The following is a 15002-nucleotide window of genomic DNA, read 5'->3' as shown; positions in this document are numbered from 1 at the left end:
TGCCCCCTGGGTTGTCATTGCATATTCCCAACATTTCAAAGCATACTATGGTTTTATGGAATTTTGCTCCACATTTTATTTTCCTCTATACCTGCAACATTAAGCTGCCACTCGGCGCAGTTACTTCCAGAGAAGATTAACTACATGATGCATAATATATCTGATGAAATCCTGCTTGTTTCTGCTGTTATCTGCAACCCCAGCTGTACATGCAGTAAACTTATATTTACAGCCTACTAATACCTGATGGAACTTTGCTTTATTGTTCAGCCTTATTTATACCTTCATCTACAGCTGCTCCTGCCTGCATTTCTATCTTGAACTGCATACAAAAGAAAAAAAAGACCAGGTTTCACCTGAGTTATATACTGGCTGCCAATTGTCTATTGACTTAAAATTGCATTTCAGTAGTTCTTCCTTTTTGAGGTGGTAGCGGAGGTGGTGTTGTAGGTGGCTCTCTTGGCGGGGGCAGTGCCTTGGGGGCATCTTGCATACTCTTGCAGCCGGTTGCAATTCTTTACAAGGTACCCCCGTGCAGTAGCCAAACCTGGGTGTGGGCTATCTGCGGTTCTCTGCCCCTCACCCCAGGTGCAGTCGCTGGGCTCTTGAGCGGTGGCAGTGCCCAAGGTGCTCCATTTCTTGAGGGCAGCGGATGTCTACATGCAGCGCCCATGTTGAGATGCAAATAATTTTGTGTGGACCAACTCCTGCAGGGCATAGCAGTGAGTTAGCTTAGACCCTGCACATTCTGGCAAACTGATGCATAATGCATTTGTTGTGCCATTTTAATTAGTTAATAGACAATTGGCAGACGGTATACAAAATGCATATGCATTTTGTGTATGCAAAACACAAACGCATTAAAACGCTTCAAAAACGCACCTGCGGTAAAAAAAAACACTAATGCAAACGCACCAAAAACACAGCAAACATGCACACAAAAAAATAAACACACATGACATGAAACCCAACCATTTATGTTATGTTATGGTTGCACCTACCCTACAGAAACGCATATATGTGCAATTTACATTGTACGTTTTTGAGAAAGCACAACTTGCTGCAAATTTTCAAGAATGCATTAAAACCAGAGTACATATTATATAGGCGTTGGGCAGTTGGGCGCAGAGCAAGCCGAATGACGGCTCTCCCTAGTGCCGCTATACTCCCCGGCGGCGTTAAATACTATTCCCTCTTCGAGTTGTAGCAACTAAGGAGGAAGATGTAATTCAGGGTCTGGCAATAATCGGAAGGCGCAGCATAGCATTGCCGCTACCATGGTGCCCAGTTTTGGTGCTGAACGCAGAAATGAACAGATTTGTTAAGGCCACAAACGAAATGCAATTGCACACAAAAACACAGCAAATTATTAAAATTGTACTATGCAGAAAATGCATGGTTTTCTGCACTGCCTAGGGTGCTCCCAGCCTCAATGATCATAAAGCAGACCTGAACTCAGAACTTCCTCTCTGTTCTAAAAGATGTGCAACAGCATAATATGAATGGCTGAACCAGGGCCGGATTTAAGCCAAGGCCACATAGGCCATGGCCTACAGCACCACAGGATCAAGAGCAGGTGGGCAGCAGGCTGCACTGGGGAAGAAGGGTCACCTTGCTACCTATACTGGAGGTAAGGGGGTCATCTGGCTACCTCTATACGGAAAGGGGGGGGGTCATCTGGCTTTTTACACTAGAGGGAAGGGGGGGGGGGGACGTGTAATCACGATGCCTAACCTGGAGAGGAGGGCTCATCAGGATACCTATTCTGGAGGGAAGGGGGGGGGGGGGGTCATCAGGTTATCTAAACTGGAGGAGGGGGGGAATGATCACCTGGCTACCTATACTGGAGAGAAAGGTCGACAGGCTTCCTATACTGGAGGGAGGGGGAAGGGAAAGGCTATTGAAGGGGGAGGCTGCTGACAGTGGCCTTGGGCGGTAAAGAGTACAAATTCGGCCCTGGGCTGAACTGTGTGTTTGTTGGGGAGGTCAGCCTCCCCTGTGCCAGCAAGGAGCACCTTTTGGCTGTAGAATGGCAGCATATGTAGACTGACACGCGAGTCAGTGTATGGAACATGGTGGGGTTACCTGGCAGCAAAATACACTTTGTGTCTGAGCCAAATGTGAATCAATATGGTGGGACCTCACCACCACCAACACCTAGCACCAGCAAGGGTTCAAACCCCTATGCAAAACAGGCCTTAGGCCTCTTTTCCACAGACAGTCAAACTGTGTGCTCAGCAACCAATTACCAGGCAGCAGCAAGCAGTTGTGAGAGTTTGAGAGGCATTTCACTGCCTATCCACAGTCTGTGGAAAAGAGGCCTTAGGCTACTTCCACAGTGACAAGTTGCAATGCACTGCAATAGACACTGCTTTGTGCACTGTAATGCAGTGCAATTCACGGGCAGCTCACATCCCATTAGTTGCAATGTTCTGCAACTGATTCCGCTGTAGAATCGCATGCATTGACGTGCAAAATGCAAATACAATAAGTTCATTTCTCTATGTTGACACGCCCTGTTAGTCAATGAAGGAGCACATTGAAGAACTTGCAAATGAGCATTTGTGTGACCTCAAAGTCTGCACGTGTTACATGATTTTTACAGCTTCCCGTTGGGTTATGTCTACTTTAAAACGCAATGCACCTCACCAGTGTGAAACTAGTTTTAAAGAACAAGTGATACCCATGCTAACCTAGAAACAAAAAACACATATGTAAGTAGATAAATACTAGTTCTACTTACATAACATGTACTGCACTGTCCATATTATGATTCCTGTGAATTCTATAAAGGAAAAGCAGAGAATCATATTCTAGACAGTTTCCATCTTGGTTACCTTTGAATGAAGCTAAGCCTGACATAATTTCCTCCCTCACTGACTCTTTTTCTCCTCTTGCTAATTGTCTATTTGTTACCCACCCTCCCCCCAGAGTCTTCAGACACACCCACTGAGGTCTATACTAGAAACTGCACTGTCTTATGTCATTAGAAGGAGGGGCAAATAATGGGAAGAGGAGGGATATATTATAGATAAAAAGACCTCCCAGCATGCAACTTTTTTGCCAGCCGATGGCAATGGCAATTAAAGTGCCAGTGCTCCTAAGGTATGTGATAACTCCAAACCATAACCGCAGAAAAAGTTTTGACATTTTTGAATGCAGGATTAGCATCCTTTATCACTTAATACACTCAGACTAGTTGCTGTTGAAATTTGATTTTTACGGTGACAATCCCGCTTTAATTTTGCACTCCGTGAGTAGAGCTTCTTCTGCTTGGAATGCATCATCCTGCTGTTCAACCATCAAGTGGGTGGGGCACAGACTAAGCTCTGTGAAAGGACTGCACTCTATAACAATAGTAGTCCATGGTGCAGGAAGTGCTTGGAAGAGGGGTTCCTGACTTTAAAAGTAATGTATTTGACATAATATTATCAAGGCGTTTCTACACAGCCAAAAACAAGCTGTGAAACTGAGTGCTGCGCAGTATTAGGAAGCCATATGTGCTTGGAGCAGTGCTTTAATGGGTTAACCGCATGTTCCCTCTAAGGGAGTGGAATTTTGTACATTTGCACGGATGATTAGTTGCAGCTGCGCTGGAAGAGAAATTTCAGTCCATAATTAAGTTAAACTTTTAATGCCTTTGATTTGCATATGACAAAAAATAAATGCTCATCTCTTGTGCGCAGAACAATGTGGGAGAGATAGAGTCCGCGATTGTCCCAGGCCTCATCTCAGCCGCCAGCAATCTATTTGCATATTCTTTTTAAGTAAAAAAGAAACACAATTGCTTTAAAAAAATGAAAATGTAAAATTAATAAAAAAAAATGTTGATAAGGAATCTTAGAAGATGGCGGCTGCTTGTGATTAAAATAGTGTGCTGCTAACTTAAGCAGCATTTAATTTTTCAGATATAGTTACAAGAGAACGTCATACAAAGCTGAAAGGGACAGATTAAGGGCCCTTTCACACCGAGTAGGTTGTGTTGTGATAAGATCGTAATGCAATGTCATATTGTGGTACGAACCTACAGTGAGGCATACAGTACAATGAAAGTTTCCCTCACTGCCAATGTAGATGCCCGCATTACCCGGTTAACCCACAGCATGTGGAACCCACCGCGCCACACCACACTTGATGTGAAGGCCCAATAGGAATATCATTGCGTTGGGTCGGGGTGGGGGTGATGTTGTATTCTGATAAAATCAATAAAATACATCTGTTAAAAAAAAGTTTTATTTGGGTATTTTGGGGGGAGTGTGGGAAGTAACGAGTTAATTTTAAATCATATGTAGGTCTGTTTTGTAAAATACATGTATGTGAATGTAATTTTACTATTTGGCCACAAGATGTCCTTGCGCATTACTTTCTGTTGCGTACAATTAGTACGCTAAACAGGAAGCAATGCATGGATGTGTTACATCCACATCTCAATGACGCAGGCATTTCATTGATGCCAGCGTTCATTGACACGGGGACCTCCGGGCTAACAAGCAGTGATGAGCACGATAGGCCACGCAAACAGGTTTTTTTCATGGACGTAGCTCCTACGTCCAGCATGCATTTTTGGACGTAGGAGCTATGTCCTAAATGCTAAAGTGGTTAAAGATTGTAAAGGTTATAGAGTGACGGATGTGTTTTGGAAGGGAATTCCAGAGGAGAGGTGAGGCTCGTGAGAAATCTTGTATACTACCTGGAGCACCTGACACCTTTGGGCAACTTTCATTCTGCATTGCAAATATATCCTGTATCCACTAAAATGCTGAGCACACTACTGAACTCTGCTATCTGCATTTGAACCAATTGAATAACCTTGCACCTGTTGCTAAACTGCTGAATTTTATATATCTTTGCTATCAACTGGTTTTGCTTCCATGATGTGTGAATGAAAGAATAACTTGGTCATTTGCTCTGCATAACATCTCTGCTTCAAGTTTGCTGCATGTGATTTTGAATCTCTATACTTGGTGGTGTATGACCTGCAAGCCTGGAACTTCATTATCTATTGCTAAGCAATTATCTCTGCTTAAGGTGGCCATACATTTAGCGATTTGGCTGTATGATCGACCATTCGATTCGATTGTTCCAAAATCCCCAATCGATGAAAAGTGCCTGATTTCATGTCGAATCGACCAGCTTAGTCAATCGAGCAGTATGCAAGATACCGGTCGATTGCACAGGAATCGGCTACTGTTCACATGTCATTCGATCAACTCTGAATCGATTTTGCATTCAGAGCATGGAGACACAGCATCAGTCAGATCAAATGTGAAGGTGAATCGCAGGTGAATCACATAAGATATCGTTTGTAGTGAGCGGGTCACTAGTCCATCGACTTTCTATCAACCATACTGAAGTCGATTCCTTAATAAAGTTGATTGCTTTGTCGATTCAATCAGAGTCGCTAAATGTATGGCTAGCTTTATAGTCCCAGGAATGCAACTATTGTTTGAATTCATTACTGCATAAACGTTGCACTGAATAGGCATCAACTTGTTGGAGTGGCTGAACTTTACTGCTTTTACCCCTGGAACTCAGCTGTTTCCGGTCTGAGGCCTGGAACCCACTAGAGCGTTTTTTTTTAGCATTAAGGAAGCGCTATCAATCACTAGCGATTTCCCTAAACACTCTGCCAATGTAAATGGATGGGACAGATTCCACTACAGCGATTGCGATTGAGAAAATCGCAATTGCAGGACATGTAGCATTTTGGGAGCGTTTCCATTCGAATGAATTGTATGGGAGCAGGGAAATCGCTCCCAAAGTCCCTTGCAAAGCGCTATCACAAATCGCTAGCGATTGCGATACAGTTGTGTGCTTTTTAGTGGGTTCCAGGCTTGACACCTAATATTATCTAAGAGAACATTTGGAGGGCTGCAAAAAGGATTACCCTGGCAGACTTTCTCTCCAAACATATGGAAATGCTATGAGCTATTTATTAACACCATTTATATAATTGTGTTTAATTCTCGCACTGTGTGACCATTTAGACCATTTGTGGTGCTCGACTATTGTATCAGATTTTCATCCTATTAATTTTAATTAATAATTTTTACATGACTGTTCATCAATTATTGAATCAAAATAAAGGTTTTGATATTTTTATACATCATTTTGGATTCTAATTTTTGTATACCTTTGGATTTAGCAGTAAGGAGATCATTGGCTACTTCTGTAGCAGCTGTTTCTGTATAGTGCTTGGAGCAAAAGCCAGAATGGAACTGATCAAGCTAGTCTAGTAATGTGGGTGCAAAGGGGAGAAGTGGCTCAGGGCAGTAGCTGGAGAGTATGAAGGGTTCTGGAAAATAATATTGCAGAAACTTGTAAACAACTTGCACTAGAGCCACCCCCCATAGCAGCCCACTAATGCGCTGGTATATGTTCCGTTGATGCATATTTTCATTAGCAGCCATTCCTAATTATTTATGCCGTATACTGAAATTTCAATAAAATAACAGAGGAATGAGAACGAGTTTTATCCGTGGTTTCCGCTAGACTTCTATTTCAGTTTTTGCTTTTAATGCAGGAGGAAAAAAAATACATAATTACAGTTATTTTTCAAATTGAAAAGCAAACAAAAGGAAAACAACTTCTACCGTTCAGAGCGTGATGAGCATTGGAGGCGAACAGTGAATATAAACCGTAAATGGTGGAGGGGAGCATTTATCTTTCACAGCTACAGACAAGAATGAATCAGGAGAGGGCTCATCATACAAGTGCCTCTATACAACCAGAGGTCCTTAACCCCAACATAGGAACATACCTATACATTGAACACTGAGTGTGTTCGCAGAACATGCTTTGTACAAATGCTTTCAGTAAATACAGTGAATTTAAAAGAGGAACATTAGTGAAAAGGGGGAAAAAAAAATCAATACATTGCAAAGTGAGAAGTTTAAGGATAGAAGAGAGTTCAAGAAAGGATTGCTATTCGCCATGTAATTTGTTCATATTGTTTGATCCATAATCAGCCTGCATGTAATCATCTTTACTACTGGTAGACATGGAAAAAAATGAGACAGCACCAACTGCCATTATTTATAACCCCACCCACTAACATTGTAATAGGTTAAAAAGTTGATTTTTATAGATATACATATGTACAGATGGAGATACTGGTTGCTTGGCAGTTGGAAACAGCTGTCATTTCCCACAATACATCAAAGTTCACAGACAGGAAACTGTCAGGGCCTAGGTCCTGACATCACACTGTGGGAGGGGTTTCACCACAATTTCAGCCATACAGAACCCCTCTGATGATCTATTTGAGAAAAGGTAAAGATTTCTCATGGGAAAGGGGGTATCAGCCACTGATTGGGACAGTTCCTCTTATCTATTACCACACCCCCTTACAGTGCAATAGGCTAAAAGTTTTTTTTTTATAGATACACACATGCACAGAGGGAGATACTGGTTGTTTGGCATTTGGAAACAGGCGTTATTTCCCATAATGCCACAAGGCTTCCACAATGTGATGTTAGGACCTAGGTCTTTACATCACGTTGTGGGAGAGGTTTCACCACAATATCAGCCATACAGACCTGATGATCGATTTAAGAAAAGGTAAAGATTTCTTATGGGAGAAAGAGTATCAGCTACTGATTGGGATGACTGAAGTTCCATCCTAGGTTATAGTTCCTCTTTTATATATGTAATGCCTTTTTTTTAACAGTTTCGCAGTGATTGTGTTCAATGTCATTTTTGTAGTTTGCTTATTGCGTTGAACAATCTTGTGAAGGACCTGTTGGAGGTTGATGTATTTATTTACTTCTCATATTCACCGCAACAAAATTGATTTGTATTCATTTTTATAAGCTGGTACATACAAAATGTTATCTATGAATATTTTATACGTGCCAGGGGAAAACTGTATGTAAAATCGAAGTCGGGCTACGTTTGGATTCGGCACAGGAGGATTGGGAATTGCCAATGTGTGGGCTACATGACTGGTAAGCGTTTTCTAAGGACATGTTTGCACTAACATGTTCGATCATTACCGGCAGCTCTCCTCTGTCGGAAGCCAGCTTTGAATGCCCTCCGTGTGGATAGCCCCATGATTGACAAGATCAGGGAGCCAAGAGAAACAGCCCCTGTTTCCTGCGAGTCCCGTTGATAGGACCCGCAGGCTTTTCTGGAGGGACAAACTTTTCTATTCCCCAGGCAGCAAGCAGAGAGAAAACGGAACAAAACAGGTTTCCCCTGAAGCCCTTTGGCAGTTTAACCCATTAGGTTCCTGTTTGAAGACGCGAGGGAACTAATGGGGAAATCACATAAGCAGGGCATGTTTAAAGTCTCCGTGAAGTTCATCTAAGCTGTAGAAATTAGATACAATGCTAAGAAAGACTAAAAGACAGCAAGCAGAGAGAGTATAACAAACAGTATAACAAACATGCACATCTAAAGGGATGTCGGGATGCAGGGCAGTCTTTAGGCTAAACTGCACCTAGAGAGAGGGTGTAAAAATTGCGTCCGACCACACACACACCCCACCCCTGCCCGTGGACTTATGAACCCATACTTCGCCCCCAGTATAGATAGTCAGGTATGGGTGCGCCCAGTATAGGTAGCCAGGCATAGGAGTCCCCAGTATAGGTAGCCAGCTGTAGGTGCCCACAGTATAGAGAGCTAGCTATAGGTGCAGCCAGTATAGTTTAGCTAGGTATAGGTGCTGCCAGTAAAAGTTAGCTAAATATAGGTGCCGCCGGTATAGGTTAGCTAGGTATAGGTGCCTTCAGTACAGGTAGCCAGGTATAGGTGCAGCCAGTATAGTTTAGCTAGGTATAGGTGCCGCCAGTATAAGTAGCTAGGTATAGGTGACTTCAGTATAGGTAGCTAACTATAGTTGCAGCCAGTATAGGTTAGCTAGGTATAGGTGCAGGCAGTATAGGTTAGCTAGGTATAGGTGCCTTCAGTATAGGTAGCACTGCATAGGTGCCATTGGTATAGGTAGGTAGGTATAGGTGCAGCCAGTATGGTTAGCTAGGCATAGGTGCCTTCAGTAAAGGTAGCTAGGCTTAGGTGCAGTCAGCATAGGTTAGCTAGGTATAAGTGCCCCCCCCCATAGGTAATGGAGGGGGGAGCCACGGCCACACTAAGACTCAGCCGCATGGAGGGGAGCCCGACTTCTCCCTCCCTCCTTCTTCCCGGGGCTACCCTACATGCTCCCCCCTCTTTGCACCTCGTATTTAAACAATACGAGGTGCAATTTAAAATCTTTACTCTTGCCTACAAAGCTCTCCACAACATAGCTCCTTCCTATCTTAATCAACTTATTTCCAGATACCATCCTACACGCAATCTCCGCTCTGCTAACGATATTCTTCTGTCTTCTTCCCTGATCACGTCTTCCCACTCCCACTTACAAGACTTCTCTCGATCCTCTCCCCTCCTCTGGAACACTCTCCCTCAACACATCCGCCACTCACCCACACTTACTATTTTTAGGCGCAATCTAAAAACTCCCCTCTTCAGGCAAGCATACTGTCCTACCTAGGACACTGCCCACTAACCACCATTTCTACCACCCCATACACAGCTTCCCTTTACCTACTGTCCTATACCTTAAATGTTTAGACTATAAGGCCTTTTGGCAGGGGCCCTCTTCCCTTTCGTCTCACAATGCTGTGCAATGGGTGTACATACCTCCCACCTCTGTGTAAAATATGTTGTTAATTTGTTCACTGCTTTTGCTGTTATACCCTCTTGTCTTGTATCAACTGTTTGTATTGTATACTTTGTTTTGTTATACCCTGTATGCTATTATACAGCGCTGCGGAAGATGCCGGCGCTATATAAATCAATAATAATAATAGTATGTGCAACTCATCTCCCTTCCCGCTGCGAACGCCGCTTACTTGATCTCCGTCTGCATAGCCACTGATACATTCTCTAATTCCTAATTAGCAGAAAGTAGAGAGCGTATCAGCGGCTATGCAGATGGAGATCAGTTGCAAGAATGCAGCGATTGGAGCGGGTAGGGAGATGAGTTGTGCATAAGAGGCTTCCCGCTGCGCTTACCCTGCATGGTGGGGGGAGCACGGAGGGGAGCCCCAGGGAGAGGGAGAAGTCGGGCTCCCCTCCACGTAGCTGAGTCTCAGTGTGGCCGCAGCTCCCCCCTCGATCACTTCACCCCCCCCCCCCCTCACAGCGCTAATCGCAGTAGCCCGCCTGGCCCGCCCCTAGAAACAGGGCTGTCGGGATGCCTTTTACTATTGTAATGCTGTCTCTGCATGGAGAACAGCATGTAACAACAGATTCTTCTGCTGTTACTGAACAGGTTTTTGTCACTGGGCTTCGGTAAATTACCGAACTTCTACCGCACCTGTGAAAATATCGATGAATTAGCAAAAAGAAGTCTAAAGTACCGAATGCGGTATTTTCCCGACTTGTTTTTTTTTTGGTCAAACGTCTTTGATGAATTGAAGCCTATGTGCGTTTGCATGCAACACAATGTCATAGAGGAAATGTCCATGGTGTCTAGTGATGCAACAGGCAGCCGCTATCGGTTTATTTTTCAGGCCGACACAAAAAACATTTGATGGTAATGGGCCATTTACATGGATATAGCAACAAGGGTCTTTCAGATACAATGGCCTCAATTCACTAAGCATTACCGCATTCGGTAATGCAAAAAACAGCTGATTTTACCGATTACCTTGCCAAATGCCAATTCAATAAACCTATTACCACCCTGAAAAGCAAAATAACCGACTAGTGAGGTAAATACCTCAAGAATTTTCAAGAAATTGAAATTCACAAAGATTAAAGCATTCGGTAAATGAAGCAAAAATGTTCGGTATTTACCTCCAGCTCTGACCAGCCGATAACTTACATTAACCATTCGGTAACATATTGACAGGTGTAGCAGACAGCCAATAGGGAGAGCCAGGCAGCCATTAGGGAGAGTCACGCAGCCGTGCTTCTCACCAGATTTAGTCCTTGAGGGAGGAACTTCAGTCCAGAAGAGCATGAGACTTTTAAAAAGGCTTTTCTGCATCTCTTTAGATGTGAGTATCTCTATGCTCTCATACAGATGAGCTCCCCCTGGTGGCTGTAGCACACCTAGAGGGATGCATGGGATGCCAGAAATGTACGGGCAGAAAACTCCGACAGATGCACACAGATTCACAGCTTCCTGCCTGAGCAGCTGGTAAGTGCGACTTACCGTGCAGGGCTTAGTGAATTTAAGCATGTTTGTTCGGTAAATTACCGAACTTCTACTACTTGAAGGAAATCTTAGTGAATTTGTAAAAAAGTGTAAAATACCAAATGCCCTAAATCATTTTATCGAACTGCCCTTAGTGAATTGAGGCCATTGTTTCCATGTAGAAAATTGCAGAAAACCGCATGTTGTGCAAACAAGACTTATTTGTTGCATTCACACTATGCGCACTGCATTATTATTAAACTTTATTTATAAAGCGCCAACATATTACACATATATTACGGAGACATTATGACATTAAACAATGTTACGCAGGGACACTATAGTGTCAAAAAATGATGTACAAAACAGTGATGTAACAATAAACAATGGTGCACAGATGTAGGGGTAAATATAGCAGACGAGTCATTGATTCCATATGGAGGTGGAGAAGAGCACACAGGGAGGAGGGCCCTGCCAAATAGACTTACAATCTATTGCACAGCAATTCTCCATATGAACTCACTATTCATACAATTGCATGGGCATGCTTGTATCACTGCATTGTAACAGATAATGTTATTCTAACTCATGGTATGCAGTGAGTTCTTGGATAATGAGTGTGAATATTGCCCAAGCTTTGAAATAATGTGTGTGTTATAATGCCTGCAGTGTGCATTGTATACAGGCGCATTATTATTATTGTATGTTATGCAGCATGCACAGCATGAACCCAGCCTAAAACTTAAAGCATTTATTTAAGGGTAAGATTACAATACGCACCTTGCACCATGCTCTGTTGTTACATTGGAGCGTCAGAAGTGAAGTGCAACAAAGACTGTTTATGTGGGTTTTTACAAGGGTTAAAATACTTACCGAGCCTCCAGCGCTGTCTTTTGACCTACCCGTAGCTCCTAATGGCTTTCCAATGTCAGTGCACGGCTCCTGGCGCGTCCTGTGACCCGATGCAGGTCAGGTGACGCTTCAAAAGCCGTGCACAGAGGAAGCCGGAAATCTGCTGGGAGCTACAGAAAGGTTAAAGTGTACCAGAGATGACATGTGACATGATGAGATAGACATGTGTATATAGAGTGGCAAGCATACACACACTTATGCTGTGCTCCTTTTCTTTTTTCCCTGCCTGAAAGAGTTTATAATTAGCTATGGAGCTGACATTTTCCTCCAGTCAGGCCTCAGTCGGCTTACTGATAACAAATTACAGCTATAAAACCTTATCTAAACGGTACAATTTTCTGTCAGATAGACTGATCTATTTGAAAATTTCCAACCGGTCCAATCGGATTGTGATAGACTTTGCAATAGATTTTGGGTACTTATCAATGCAAAAATCTATAGCAATATTGATCATAAACAATTTGGACATCTAGACACAATGCAATTTCTAATCAGAGCACAGTCGATCTGATGGAAAATTGCACCATGTAGATAAAACACTTTCCTAAGCAGATACCTGGGCTTTTTACTGTGAGAGGAAAAGATAAATCAACAGTTCATTTTCGCTCTGGGACACTTGAGACACTGCAATTGAGCAGACACTATAAAACATTAAATCTGCTTTGTACATTGTCATACATAAAATAAAACCTTGAGATATCTAAAATAGTCATTTTTAGGAGTAGAAGGAAAGATCCAATTGTTTATCTCATTAGTTTATTTTCATCTATGATTCCCTTTAACCATTTTAGCCATTTGGACGTTACTGTCACGTCTATGTCCCTGGTAGAAAGACCGACAGCTTCTTATGAGAAGCCGCGGTCTTTCTGAACAAAAACAAAAATCACATCCTCCTTATACTTCCTGTAAGCCAGAGTGCTCGCTTACAGAATGGAATAAAAAAAAAATTACTGTGGCCATCTTGTGACCAAATAGTAAAACTACATGTACATACAGTTTTTTTTTCACACAAAACACAATAAATTGCATTTTAAAATTAACCGTTTACCTCCCACACCCAAAAAATACCCAAATAACATTTTTAACAAAAAAAATAAAATAAAAAATTACAATTTAAAAAGCAAAACAAAAACATAAATAGTTACCTAAAGGTCTGAACTTATTTAATATGCATGTCAAGAGGTTATATTACTAATATTTTTTAAATTATAAGCTTGTAAATAGTGATGGACGCAAAACTGAAAAAAAGCACCTTTATTTCCAAATAAAATATTGGCTCCATACATTCTGATAGGGACATAAATTATATGGTGTAATAACCGGGACAAATAGGCAGATAAAATGTGTGAGTTTTAATTATGGTAGCATGTCTTATTTTTAAGCTATAATGGCAGAAAACTGAGAAATAATGATTTTTTTCCAATTTTTTTCTTAATATTCCTGTTAAAATGCATTTAGAGAATAATTCTTAGCAAAATGTACCACCCAAAAAAAAGCGTAATTGGTGGCGGGAAAAATAAGATATAGAACAATTCATCGTGATAATTAGTGATAAAGTTATTGGCGAATGAATGGGAGGTGAAAATTGCTCGGATGCATAAGGTGAAAAACGACTGAAGGCTGAAGTGGTTAAAAGACGTCACTGGAGACTCGTTAAGTACTTATTACTGCATGGGGAGGTTTGCACATGTATCCGGCATCAGATGATCCCAGCTGGTGCCGGATACCAGGGACTTTGCTGTACTAAATAAAGCCAAAATGCTGTAGTATCACTATGCAATAGAATAAACAGAGCAAAATATGCATTACCTCAGCAGCACAGCGCATGCACAGTATGACTTTTTCCCTGAGCAGCAATGCAGCTGTCCTGCGGCTGCGGGGCGCTGCATATGGAAGGTGAGCCATGGGAAGTTTGGACTGGGGAAGGTAAAATTATACGTTTGGCCTTGTCTATACAAAGTATATCACCTTTTTGCCTTGTTATGAAATAGGTTAGAGTGGTGGGAGCTACAATATTACCTAGAGCTGTATTGCAGCTGTTCTGCATGCATTCCCATAGCTGTATGCACCTGAAATTTCAAGGAAAATCAGATCAGTTTTTCATGCGTCACCAACGTATTGATAAAGTCTTTCACAAAGAGAAGCTTTGGAACAACAACTCAATGCATTGAATGTTTATGCTTCCAGCTTTCGCCCCCAACATGTGGCCGGGTAAGCTTCACAGACATAACAATGAACAACACATCGTAAGGTTGCCAAGGAGACAAACGACGGAGGAGGGAGGATCCTATATTGAGGTTCATCTTTATCAAGTTTCTCCAACTGCAAATAAATATAGAGGACAGACTATTTGCATTGACTGATTTACAGTAAAATTTCACCTTCTTTAAAATTAAATTTGCTCTAAGAAATATACGCTCTGCAATTTTTTGTACGATCAATACAGATGCTCAATTAGTGTGCACACACACATCCATTTTGGATTGGCCAGTCACTGCCTGATTTTATCTCCTTCATGTAGTATGAGGGCCTAAAGATTTTGAATACTATGAACAAATTGTGTAGGTAAGTTCTCATACTACATGGAAGTGGTAAAAATTGGCTAATCAGAATTGGACACGTGTATCAAGCTTAATAGTGACCTCTAATGATCCAATATTGTTTGTCCAATCTATTTAGTAGAAGGGTCAACTGAGTGAATATATGTAATGGATACTTTAAGAAATCCCTTATGTTACATAGATGGTAAGATTGGACCAAAAGATTGGATAATCAGTGGGCACCATAAGTGTCAACCAAAATGATTGTTAGTGATAGTTTTGGGTGACAGCTTAAGGAACAAATCATTCTACAGGCATGCCACTCAGCTACTGCTGAGCAGCTTGTTCTGTTCTATGAAGAGGGAAGCAAGTATGTGAAGTGGGAGTTACCCACTGCAGAGACAACA

The 15002-nt window shown here is 42.0% G+C and overlaps 1 protein-coding gene across 4 annotated transcripts in view; it reads right to left on the bottom strand.

Moving 5' to 3' along the window:
* Positions 1 to 15002, bottom strand: part of LOC137564135 (xylosyl- and glucuronyltransferase LARGE1) — a 670081-nt gene that overhangs the window by 372365 nt on the left and 282714 nt on the right. The window lies entirely within an intron of this gene.

This window comes from Hyperolius riggenbachi, chromosome 3, assembly GCF_040937935.1.
Source record: "Hyperolius riggenbachi isolate aHypRig1 chromosome 3, aHypRig1.pri, whole genome shotgun sequence".
NCBI lineage: Eukaryota > Metazoa > Chordata > Amphibia > Anura > Hyperoliidae > Hyperolius > Hyperolius riggenbachi.
This window is presented reverse-complemented; position numbering and strand designations above follow the sequence as displayed.